The 13,515-nt window shown below is 29.1% G+C and overlaps 1 protein-coding gene across 3 annotated transcripts in view; it reads right to left on the bottom strand.

Annotated features, from left to right (window-relative positions):
- LOC130673303 (uncharacterized) overlaps window positions 1–12,887 on the bottom strand; it is a 53,373-nt gene extending 40,486 nt beyond the window's left edge. Inside the window, exon 1 of one of the 3 annotated variants that reach the window (XM_057478278.1) lies at window positions 12,659–12,887. The gene's annotated coding sequence lies outside the window, so the exon portion shown is untranslated. The remainder of the gene's footprint in view (window positions 1–12,658) is intronic. The other 2 variants (XM_057478276.1, XM_057478277.1) reach the window with 2 other exon arrangements.
- Window positions 12,888–13,515: the final 628 nt, after the last annotated feature.

The raw sequence follows: 13,515 nt of genomic DNA, 5'->3' as shown, positions 1-13,515 counted from the left end.
TCGCGCCGCCACGTTCACATGTATTAGTCATAGACACATCGTAAAATTGGACATTTCATAAACTGTCTAGACATTTCATGAACTGCAGACAGATGGTGTAACGGTCATCTTGTTACACGAACTGTCTAAAATTTTTAGGCATTTCATGAAATCCAACAGGGCCTTAGACAGATCGTATAATGTTGTAGGATTACATAAAATGTCTAAGTTATTTATACAGGTCATGAAATGTCTAATGACAGTATTGCTGATTGTGTAATATTTGTAAATTAAATAAATATTTTCAAACAAGTCATATTTCGCACTCAACAACTCTGTGATAATGGTTAATCGTGAGCCTAGTGATCCCCAAAATATATGATGTTTCATCATGAATCAAAAAGAAGACGTGAACCAAGGAGCTGTAAAAGCCGGTGCCATAAAAAAGTGGTTTAGGCCGGAAAGTCTTGTTTTGGCTGGCTCTCAGTTTCGTTCGTGGGATGAAATCGGCATGAATCTGTTATCTTTGAGGCAAGCTGTTAAAAACTGCAGCGGGGGACAGGGATACTTTGAATGCTCGTGAAGATTTTAGACGTGCAATGCATAACTAACAGTCTAATATATATTTTGTAACGTAATATTTCTTAATACTCAATTAAACCCAATAATTACTCAAAATTCTTACTCAATGAAAGTAACTCAATAACTCAAAACTCAAGTTACACAAAATCGGGTCACCGTTACACTTCGCCCACTGATCACCCCTCTCATCTCTTCCAGATCCTGACAGGCGGCAGCCAACTTTTATTTCCCCGGTAACGGCAACCGGTCTAAACATACACGAAAATTAAAACCTAATATCTAAGTCCTTTGGAGATGAGAGACATGAAGGGTGGTAACGGCATGTCCTGGTGCGCTCAGTATGCTAGGTTGTGGAGAGAGGGTCGCGGTTCTTTTGACGTGGACGAAGCCGATTAATTAAATTAAAATTAAAATAAAAGAACCAAACAAAACCAAATAAAAATATCGTAAAGATGACTCGAGAGATCACGCAAATCAATACCTGAATACAACATCGGGAACCTTTCGATGACGACGAATCCCAAAACGTAATACACTTCTAGATAATTATTAAATAAAATAGATAATGCGGTAATTCGTGATGACAATTATTACGACTAACGGCTCCAAGAGCACCATACACAGAGCCACAAGCTCCAAAACGAAGACAGTCCACGGTTGCGATCAAGGCCCACCATGGCGACTCTCCGACTCACCACCGCTTACTTCAAGACTCCAAACTCGACTACTGGGTCGACTCGTTCACGAGCGACGCCAAGTCTCAACTTTCTTGCACAACGGTAGTTACCCAACTGTGACGCTCTAATCTCCCACTCTAACTCACTTGCTACACTCCTTCTCTTTCAATTTCACATTCTCGCTTCTCCATCCATTCTTACCTTCACAAGCATACAAGCCGTGGACTCACGGGCCTTTCCGCACTGTCACTCCCCGTGATATCCGAAGTCAGTGGATTCTTGGCTTCCTCGAGCATCGCAAACGAGGTCTGCCATCCCCCAAATAAAAGTAAACATACCCCTGCTAACTTCGGGTATCAACACGAAGGGGCTGCGACATCTCAGTCGCACCTCCGTGATCACCACGTCAACCCCGAGGGCTAGGCCTAGTCGTCATCACTGGTCGGGAGGCACGTTATCTTGGCCACTATCCGCGACACAGCTAGACCTTCCTCGTTGAATCCACGCTCTACCACACATACACTCCAAAACATACAACGTACTGTACACATACTCTTACTCTCATACTCTCAACACACTTAACTCACCGCACAAATTTACTCCATACTCTTAGCTCACTATCTACCACACTCAACTCGACACACATACTGACTCTCTCTAACACACGAACTCACGCTTACTCCAACTCCACCTCTCTCTCTTCGGCAATGTCACGTTCCAATATATATTGTAACATGAGGAAAATTCGACATCGACCCAAGGTTTTAAATTATTGGAAGATAATGAATCGTTATCCGGTGAGCCAATTCTGGTGACACCTATGATGAAAAATTCCGACTTCGACCGAGCAATCGATTCACCGCATGGATTGAAACGGGAGATCCGGGATAGACGCTGAACTGAACGGCCACGTTTTTTTATTTGGACAATTCGACTCCAACCAATTTCGATCCCGACGATTGAACAACGCGATTTACGACTAACACGACCAATCCGAGTTTTGATCAACGACTAGTTAAATTAATTGATCGCAACAAATAATTACGACCGACAATAACCGAGTTCGTGAACAAGTGAACAAGCCGAAGCCTCGGCTCGAAACTGAACAAAGTGTACGCCTGCATTGTTTTGTTAATAAATAAGTGAAGTGCGATAATAATTAATTAACGAAATCCTTAATTACGCGTAATAACGGTATGATAGTGAAATTGATCGCGTTACCGAAATAAAATATTATTTTATATTTTATTTTATTTTGTTCGAGCCATTCCGAGAATTACGGATTATCCGTGTCTCATTCGCAACAGCAGTCTTGTCACCTCGCCGTGTAAAAATACTCTGACGTCACTCGGCATCTATTGGCAACCTTGTTCAAATTTTAGTAAGTTGGGCGCCAGGTGATTTAATAACCGCCGATAAACAATTTTTATTTAATACGACTCAGGGTAGCGGGTCGGGAAAAGGTATATATGTATATATATATATATATGTATATATGTATATATATATATATATATGTATATATATATATATATATACATATATATACATATATATACATATATATACATTTTTTAACGAATGGTATTGTTGAACTCTACTCAACTAATTATGATAGTTTATGACGAAATTCCTTGAAAAATCGACCATGAGGACCAATACAATAGTTCGATTTTTAAAAAAATCTACCTAAAAATCGATAAACTCGTTTTTTGGGTTCAAAATAATGACAGATAAGAAATATAGAATTGTTTTTTTTTATTAAATAACAATTAGTAATTAAAAAATTGCATTTTCAATTTTTCAAAATTATTACATGTCAATTTTTGTTGTCATACTTTATTTGTTATTATTTCATTATTGTCATTTATTTATTTGTTGTTGGCCTTAACAGCGCAGTCGGTCTCATACGCGTGGATAATGCTCTCGCGCTCCCACCCACAGAGGTATTAAAATTGATTTTAGGGGATGATTGGCCCCTTGGATCGGTCTTTTTTCTTGTCAAAGGTTTTAAAATAGTTGTCTGCCAAACATATATAAAAATGGAGCATCAGAATTTACGTGAAGTTGACTAATTAGTTCGGGAGCCTTAAAGCGTCTGCAAAGCAATATGGCCGACGGAAAGTGTCTGGGAGTATTGACGACTTATTTTTCACTATATTGTTTAAAACAGGCCTGAAAATCAGCCATGAGAAATTATGTGAAGTAAGTAATGTTTTTATGCAGATGCTGGCAATTCAAAAAAAAATTCTTTTAACCATAAAACAATGAGTGTAGAAGGAATTTTTTTTGAATTGCCAGCATCTGTCCAAGAATGGACCAAACGAAAACTTTTTTTTTTTATTTTCTTCGTTTTTAAATGTAGTTTTGAGAAAAAAATACAAAAAAATTATTCAGAAGGTCCTTCTATTTTTAAACTTAATTTTTCGAACAAAATTCAAATTATTTCGAACATTACCATTTAAATTTATTGTTTTTATTTTTTTTTCCAAATTAAAAAATTTTCTAAGCACTCTCAGAAATTTTAAGCATGGTGTTATGAGAAATAACGCTAGTTGTAAAAATTTTTTTTTTTCAATTGGAAAAAACAAACATAAATCGAAAAAACATCACTCTGAAAAAATTTGAGGATCTGCAGAAAATGTCAAAGTTTCATGTAAAAAAAAAATCGAAAATCAAAAATGGTAAACATCGAAAAATTTTTGATTTTTTCTAAAAATCTACAAAAAAACAATGAAGATAGGTTGCAATAATTTTTTTGTATTTTTTTTCAAAAAGTACATTTAAAAACAAAAATTTTGAAAAAAAAAAAAAGTTCCAATCAGTCGAATTTTGAAAAAGTTATAGCTATTTAAAATAAAAAAAGCCATTTTTTTCAAAAATTTATAACTTTTTTTCGGTTGGGTGAAAAAATTTGAAAAAATTATGAGAAACGTTTTTGATAAGGTAGAAAAAGAGAAAAAATTTTCAGCCAAATTAAAGGGGTCGAGTTTAAAAGTGGTTGATTTGGCGTGGAATGCCCCATATATATATGTATATTTCTCTCTAATGAATTGTATTGTAATTTAAATACAAAACCAAATTTATCATTACCCGGGAAAAAATGTTTTTATTAAATTTTTATAAAATTTTATACAATTTTATAAAACTTTGTAAAATTTTATAAGATTTTACAGCGAAATTTTATAAAAATTCATACAATTTTATAAAATTTTACAATATTTTATACAATTTTATAAAATCTTATAAAATTTTATAAAATTCAATAAAATTTTATAAAGTAAGATCTGAGTAAGGAAAGTAATAAATAAATGCGATTTTATAAAATTGTATGACATTTTATAAAATTGAATAACATATAATAAAATTTTATAACGTTTTACACAATTGTATAAAATTATATAAAATTTTATACAATTTTATAAGACTGTACAGCGAAATTCCATAGAATTTCATATAATTTTATCAAATTTCATAGAATTTTATCAAATTTTATAAAATTTTATTTGGTAAGATCTTAAAAGGGAAGTAATAATTAGATAAAATTTTATATAATTGTACGAAATTTTATAACATTTTATAAAATTGTATAAACTTTTATACAATTTCATAAAATTATATAAATTTTTATAGAATCTTATACAATTTTATAAAGTAAGATCTTAGTGAGGGAAGTATTAATTAAATGAAATTTAATATAATTGTATGAAATTTTATAAAGTTTTATACGATTTTATAAAATTATATAAAATTTCATTCAATTTTATCCAAATTTATAAAGTAATTCCTTAGAAGGGAAGTAATATTTAGATGAAATTTTATAAAATTTTATAATGTTTTATACGATTTCATAAAATTATATAAAATTTTATACAATCTTATACAATTTTAAGTAAGTCCTTAGAAGCGAAGTAATATTTACATGAAATTTCATAAAATTTTATAAAGTTGTATACACGGAGAAAAATGAAGGTGAAAATTCCATGAAATTTTATGTGAAAATTCATAAATTTTTTTTATGCTAGCCGACTAAACTTGAAACCGTATGATATTCCAATATTTTATGTTATACGTGTTGTTACTAATTGTATTGAAGCATAATAAAATTTCGGTGCGGCCGACGAAAATTTCTTTCTTGAACATAATGCATTTTGTATTGAGCATAATAAAAATTATTCAGTATTTTATAGTTATAATAACTGACACGACAAAAATTGTGTCGCTAGGATGCAATATTCGCCGTCTTATGATAACAAAATGTACCACTAGCACAATAAAAATTGTTTTAATTATTTTACTTATACGATCAAAATTATTTAAAAATTTATTGAAAAAAATAATAATTTTCATTTTTGTTCTTTTACTCTTTAAATTAACTTTTATAAAAATTATGTTACTAATCTAAAAAATTTATATAGACTCTTTGTAAAATTTATGATACTAACATAATAAATTTAACGAGACTTTTCTTTACTTTGTAAATTCAATATTGCACGAATCGTGAAATTAATTTTTGAAATGTATTGTCAACTAATAACCAATACCAATGCTGCTAAAAAAATATAAAATTAATATAAAATAAAAAATAGAGTGTTTTGTGTTGATATTCTCATATGTTTCTATCAATTATCTTTAATAGTCTTGTATGTATATACAAAAACGTATAGTATAAATATTAAATGAAATTGATAGAAACATATGAGAATATCAACACAAGACACTGTATTTTTTATTTTATATTAATTTTATATTTATTTAGTAACATTGGTATTGGTAATTAGTTGACAATATATTTCAAAAATTAATTTCACGATTCGTACAATTTTGAATTTACAAAGTAAAGAAAAGTCTCGTTAAAATTATTATATTAATATTATAAATTTTACAAAAAGTCTTATAACTACCAGGTAAACACATTGACGTAAATTTGACGTCAGAGTGACGTTACGCTATGTCATCATTTACGTAAGATATAAGTCACGAATGAGTCAGGTGTGACTCATTATTTCCCACTTTTACACGTAAGATTATGATGTAAAACTAATGACGTATGCGTAATAATGATGTAAATGTGATGTCTGTGTGACCTTCTATGACGTCAATATGACATATGGGTGATGTCAAAATTATCAATTCGGAAAAAATTTTTTGAAAAAGAAAAAAATAAAATGAAATACCGAATTTTTTATTTGATTATTACAGCGCAAACGTATTGTGAATTCTGAAACAAGATTAGATAACGTTAAATGATGAAAAAATCCTGGGCGTCTGCTGGGTTCGAACACGGCTCCTCTTGGCTGGGAGTCCTGAACGTTGCTCACTGGTCCACATCACGAGAGTTCAAATCTCGTGCTTAATTGATGTATTTAGAGTGAAATGCCGGAAAAGACAGAGTTAATAAGTTTTCGTGATGGATTTTTACAAAATTTAAAAAACTCCATGAACTTATATGAAATTTTATAGAAGCAATATTTGTCGACCTCGATGATAATTGTATAAAATTTCATTAAGTTTCATCAAATTTTTTAATTTTTTGTTGTGATGTGAAATTTAAAAAATCTTATATAAAATTTTGCGAAACATTAAATAATTTCACAAAATCGTATGAAATTTAATCGATTGAAAAATTGTGATACTAAACTTTAAAATCATAATAGCAAAAGAGTTCAAACTGTGGTTACATTTTCTTTGTTATCCTAAATGATATTTTCTATTTATCATTTAAAAAAATAAAGTTAATTTTTTTATGCTCACGCTAATGTTCTAATCTAAAGCGTCTGAATGATCTATTATCGAGTTTATCGATTACTTTGACCCCAAAAATGTTTGACGTTTAGTTGTTATTTTTACACATCTACACATATTTGAAAATTCATCCTATGATTGTTTTATTTCAATTAATAGATGATAAAAAACTATGACTCGAAAATTACATCAGCATTGCGTAAAATACTGACTTGTCACTGATGTAAAGATATGATTTAAGAGTGACATCCATATTACGTATAACCGTGACTTTGCTACTGACATAAATGTATGATTTTTAAATTACGTCATTATGATATACGGATAATGACTTTATTACTACATAACAATGTGATGTAGATTCTATGTCAAACGTACGTAATACATAAGTCATAACTGTGACATCGTACAAGAGTCATGCTTACATCAATATGATGTCACAAGCTTTACATCATATTAAAGTCATATAGAACGTCAGATTGACATCAAATTTACATCAGATGTCGTGACATTGCTATGACCTACGTATGACGTCAAAATAAGGTCATGTGTTCACTGGGTACTCATCTAACTTAATAAACATTTATAAGGATGATATAAAATAAATAAAAATACATCTAATTTTCCATAAAATTAAAATCCATGCGGTTTACATTTATTACATACAATGATACATCAAATAGTTTTTTATTTTATTAAAACCAAAAAAAATATAATTTATTCTTATTCGTAAGTGTGTAATTCATTATCAAACGTAAAAATAGTTATGCAAACAAATCTCATAAGCATAATAATATTAAAATCAATAAGAACAAAGATTTTCACATTCACACAACCCCATAAAACTCAACTGAATAATTGACACTTGCTAAATAAAATGGATGCTTCTTGAATGAATGCCCGCGGAGTACTGATCAGAAAAATAACCAAATAAATCCGAACATTTAGAACGAAAGATTATTTTGTTTAAACACCGTTGTAAAAATTACTCAAAGACAAACAAAAATTATTGTCAAAAAATTATAAATAACTGTATTTCAATGAAATTTTATTAAATGGGTGTAAAGACTGTTATTAATTTTTTTAAATTTAATGATTATCTAGAAGTGTTGTTCCTCAACTGAGTAAATATCAGTTTAAATTTCACAAATTTTATTATGCTGGCACGAGAAATTTTGCATTACTGATAAAGTAGAATTTCTACTGATCATATAATGAAACTTATCAACTGACAAAACTAAAACTTTTAAAATTTTAAGAATTTTTATTATGCTAGCTTTAGAATTTTCAATTGAACCAATGTTCGAGAATTTATACCCAGTAAATAATAACAAAAATTGAAGTAAATATAAATATCATGACAAAATCTGTAAATTTTGTTATTCTATTGTGGCAATTATTATTTTTAGTTCTTATTAATTCTTGTGTGATCAAGAATTGTAAAATTTATATAATATAAAACAAAAAAAACATTTTTTTGTAGAAAAAATTTTACACAGGAGTTTAAAACCTAACGAATTTATATCGAATTTAATACTGTTTGAAATAAATATTTTCATGCTGAATATAATTTTTGATACAAAATTATAAAAAATTTACAAATCCATAATTAAAAAACTATAATATATAACACATAATAATTTTTATTCACATTTCAATTAGTAACAAACGTTTATCAAAACTTTACTCTCAATTTATAAAATTTTAAGATTTATTTTGATATTACTTTCATAGCATAACATATTTTATATTTGTTGGTTATTAAAAATCAAAGACTTCAAAAATCATTATGCTACTCTATAATTTTTTTTGCGTACCTATTACTTTTTACTAATTTTTCATAAAAATTATCATAATTTATGATTTTCTAAACAGATCTAGTAGATATCGAAAATCAGACAGTACGTTTTCGTTTATATTGAGCTTCATTTCTCTCCGTGTACAATTTTATAAAATTATATGCAATCTTATAAAATCTTATACAAATTTATACAATTTTATAAAGTAAGATCTCAAAAGGGGAGTAACAATTAGACAAAATTTTATATAATTGTATGAAATTTTATAAAATTTTATAATATTTCATAAAACTTTAGAGAATTTGATGTCACTATTGCATCTAGTGTGGGGTAGCATTTTGTAAAATTTGACAAAATTTCACACAATTTTATAAAGTTGATTACAAATTATTATAAATATTGTTAGAAATTCAAAGTAAATAGACAAAATTTTCAATGGCCATAAAAAAAAAATTTCATTTTTGCAGGCAAAATATGGTGATAAACAAATATGAAAAATTTATTATAAAAAATATAATTGATATTTGATTGATTACCTAAATATATACAGGGTACCTCCAGAAAAATGTAGAAAAAAAAAAATTCTGAATATCGAATAAGTTTGATTTTATTAAAATTTTTGTAAGTTATTTACATTAAGAAAAATTATATTTTACACAATTATTGGATGCAAAGGAAGATAAAAAAGTTTTTAATAGTTTTCATTATATTACAAAAGTCTTTAACATTTTTCGACCGGCACTCGATTCTTGAAAAAGTTTAACGGAAAAAATTAAAAATAATGCTCAATTATATTTACAAAAGTAATTTTGGGATTATGGTTATAATAGATTTAAAAAAAAAAATTTTTTATATAAAATTTTAAAAGTACCTCGTTTTGCCTACCCCCGCCACCCCTTTCTCTTACATATTTATATATATATACTACATAATGTGATAATTTTGAATTTAATGTTTTTAAACTTTTGTTTTGTCAACTAGCAATTCAAATTAAATCGTCGTTACTCGAGGAAAAGTTCAAAGGTTTTGCCATTAATTCAAAAATAGAAATCATTAAAAATCAATAAATTTAATTAAGTTTAAAATTTTACGTCCATTAAACAATCGATAGTTGAATTATTCAAATCTTTTTTTTACATATAATTATAAATTAATGCTATGAAATATGGCTGAAAATAATTCATGAGTAATCATTAATACAGCCACGAATTTTCCTAAGCTACAAGTGACCGATAGACGAGCGGAGCAGTCTATGATTCTTCAATAATAAAAGTTAAGCAGCATCGAGGTTGGACATGAATTGGATGGGTGACCCATCCCGGAAAAAAAATCATTTTATAAAACTTTATAAAATTATATAAAATTTTACAAAATTTTATAGAACTTTATACTGAAAATGGCCTGGTAAAATTTTATGAAATTTTACAAAATTTTATAAATATTTATAAGATTTTATAAAATTTTATAAAATTTTACCAAGCCATTTTCAGCATAAAATTTTTTCCCGGGTAGGTGCATTATTTACGTAGGATATAACAATTTGATCATTTGAGTTGAGTAATGCCATGCACTTTTCATATTTGTAACTGTATAGCAGGCTCGAGGATCAAACTACAATCCAGCAATAATCAAAGTTAATCAGCATTGACGTGGGTAAAATAGCATTTTAACCAATAGTTGATGTATTTTTTTTTAAATTTAAATATCACTAAGTCTTATATTAATGAAGACAATAATCCTAATTCAATTATTTAATTAATAATTTATATTTTAAATGAGATTTTATAAATGAATATATTCGTTCATGCATAATTTTATATACTTATATAAGATTATATATGATCAGGTCTTGCCAGTTTCCAGATCTAATTATATATAGTCATTAGGGTTCTTAAAAAAAAAAAATTTTTTTTTTCACTCTTACCCCATAAAACGTTAGTGGTTGCCGAGAAAAAAATCCTCCCAAAAGATGGGCTCTCTAGCTCAACTCTAAGAGGTCGCTATTTTAATTTTAATTTCCCATCTGATTAACATGTAACAATTAATTTTTTTATTCCAAGTGTAATTACTCGTAAGCTGCTCAATATTTTTCAAATTTATACATAGATCTTAAAAGTTGATTTCTCAAGCTTTCCAAAACCCTATGACAATTCATAATTATCCCCAATTGAAGCTAGCAAAAAAAAAAATATCGAAAATGAACAATTTCATTTTGGAATACAAAATCGATACTTTTCAGATAGCTTTAATTGACATTTGAATAATGGTAATTATGACTTGCCGTAGGGTTTTGGAAAGCTTGAGGACTCAACTTTGAAGATCTATGTATAAATTTGAAAAATATTGAGCAGCTTACGCGTAATTACACTTTGAATAAAAAAATAAATTTTTACATGTTAATCAGATGGGAAATTAAAATTAAAATAGTGACCTCTTAGAGTTGAGCTAGAGAGCCCATCTTTTGGGAGGATTTTTTTCTCGGCAACCACTAACGTTTTATGGGGTAAGAGTGAAAAAAAAATAAAGTTTTTTTTTTGAAGCACCCTAATAGTCATACATAATTATATACAATTAGATAAAATTATTTTTCACCGGGTATCTAAAGTGTTGCTACTGGAAAATAGTTATCCTAACAAAATGTATCGTTAAATTCCTTAATTGACAATTCCGATTGAAGTCCGATAGACTTTCAATCGGAATTCATTGGTTTCAATCGGAGTTTTTAATTAGGGTTGATAATACTAGATTGCTGCAATAACTATCTTCAATTTTAAACAAAAGTATTTTTAATATAGCCATACTATTCGGTTATATTGCCCATTCTCGGTATTGCTGTTACAACGATTCATATACAGATTGCTATTATAGCTATTCCGGTATAGTTATCATAGCAATCTAAATAGTCAATATAGCAATCCGGATTTTAGATAACAATATGTATTGTCAATACACTGTAAAAAATTCGCGGAGTGGATGCGGATTAAATCCGGAGTGAATGCGGAGTGAATGAATTTTTAATTATTCACTCCCCTCGGAGTGAAATTCACTCCGCAGGGGAGTTTTCGCGGAGTAGATAATTTTTTATTAATTTAATCCCTCCGGAGTGAAAATCACTCCGGAGCGGAGTTTTGTAAATATTATTAATGAAAAATAACTCCCCTCAATAAAATCGAAGTAAAAACTCGCGTATTACATAATTGATCAGCTGATACGCACACACATATTTAGCCACACACGCGCACTTGCACACATACGCACGCACACATTTGCACACACACACACACACATTTGCACACACACACACACATTTGCACACACACACACATTTGCACACACGTACACATTTGCACACACAAGCACACATTCGCACACACGCACACAAACATCTGCACACACACATGCACGCAACACACACACTCGCACACATACACACACACACACACACACACACACACACACACACACACACACATTGTTTAGCAGTTTAATATAAATTTATTTAAGGATGAAAACTCCGGACCGGAGTGAATTGGGAGTGAAATAAAATCCGCGTCACTCCGCTAAAAAAAACTCCCAATTCGCTGGCGGAGTGAATTCGGATTTAATTTCGATTCGAATTCACTCCGGATTCACTCCGGTTTTTTTACAGTGTACGTATTTTCGTAGCAACTATTCATATAGATGGTTGATTTAACAAACAATTGTATGCCCGCTTGGCATGAATGTCATCAAGATTTTTTTTTGATATCAGAACGATAACATAATTATTCAGATAACTTTATGATACCAATACGATGACTTTCTGACAATCATGCCGAGCGGGTATGTATAGATAGCAAAGAAATTTAACCTTTACGCAAGTAAAATATTGCTTACCTACTTAAAAATGTTTATTTTTTACCTGCTTATTTATTAAGCCACAAATTGAAACTGATTTTTTTTAATTTTTCAAAGATAAATTTTTATTTCCAACAATAATATTTTTAAAAAAATAATTGGATGTATAAATATATTCAACTCCGCAAAAGATGGATCTATTCTCCTATTACTTGGCTGTGATGAAGTTCATGAATTTGCACTAACGCGCAAGCGCAGCAATAACTTAATTTTCTGATTACAATTGAAGCCATGATGTATGTCAATCTATACTCGCTAGGATTCACGATATTTATCGATGTTTAAACTATCGATGTATTGGGAATTCGATACATCGATGTTAGATGTAAAATTTCCAACTAGCGATATCGGAATGTAAAAGAAATTTCTACATTATCATATGCCATTAACATAGTGGACAACTTACATTTATGAAAACACATTGAAACATCTACAATTTTGGACAAATAATTTCATCTACTTATGATAGAATCTTAAGCTGTTTTGAAGTGTTGAAAAATTTTTTTCTATGATTAACCTTTGGTTCGGTGGAATCAACGTTGATTTTCAAACTGTAATATTTCATACTTAAAATGTAAAACTTGCTGCGCGGCGCCAAACTGTAACTTTTACAGTTTCATTTGTGAAGCGCTGCGTTACTATTTGAAAATGTAATAAATGTTCGTTCGAACAGCAATTATTCCTGTTTTTTTTTCCGTGTAGGATGAAAATAGGATTAAAACTTAGAAATTATTTTTCTTGTAGTATTGATAAGAAACTAAAATTTTAAAAAATATACAAGAAATTAATAAATAAAAGATAATTTAATAACTCAATAATGAGTTTAATGATTGAGT

This window comes from Microplitis mediator, chromosome 8 (genome assembly GCF_029852145.1).
Source record: "Microplitis mediator isolate UGA2020A chromosome 8, iyMicMedi2.1, whole genome shotgun sequence".
NCBI classification, from domain to species: domain Eukaryota; kingdom Metazoa; phylum Arthropoda; class Insecta; order Hymenoptera; family Braconidae; genus Microplitis; species Microplitis mediator.
The sequence above is the reverse complement of the archived record's forward strand: the minus strand, read 5'-3'. Positions and strand labels throughout refer to the sequence as shown.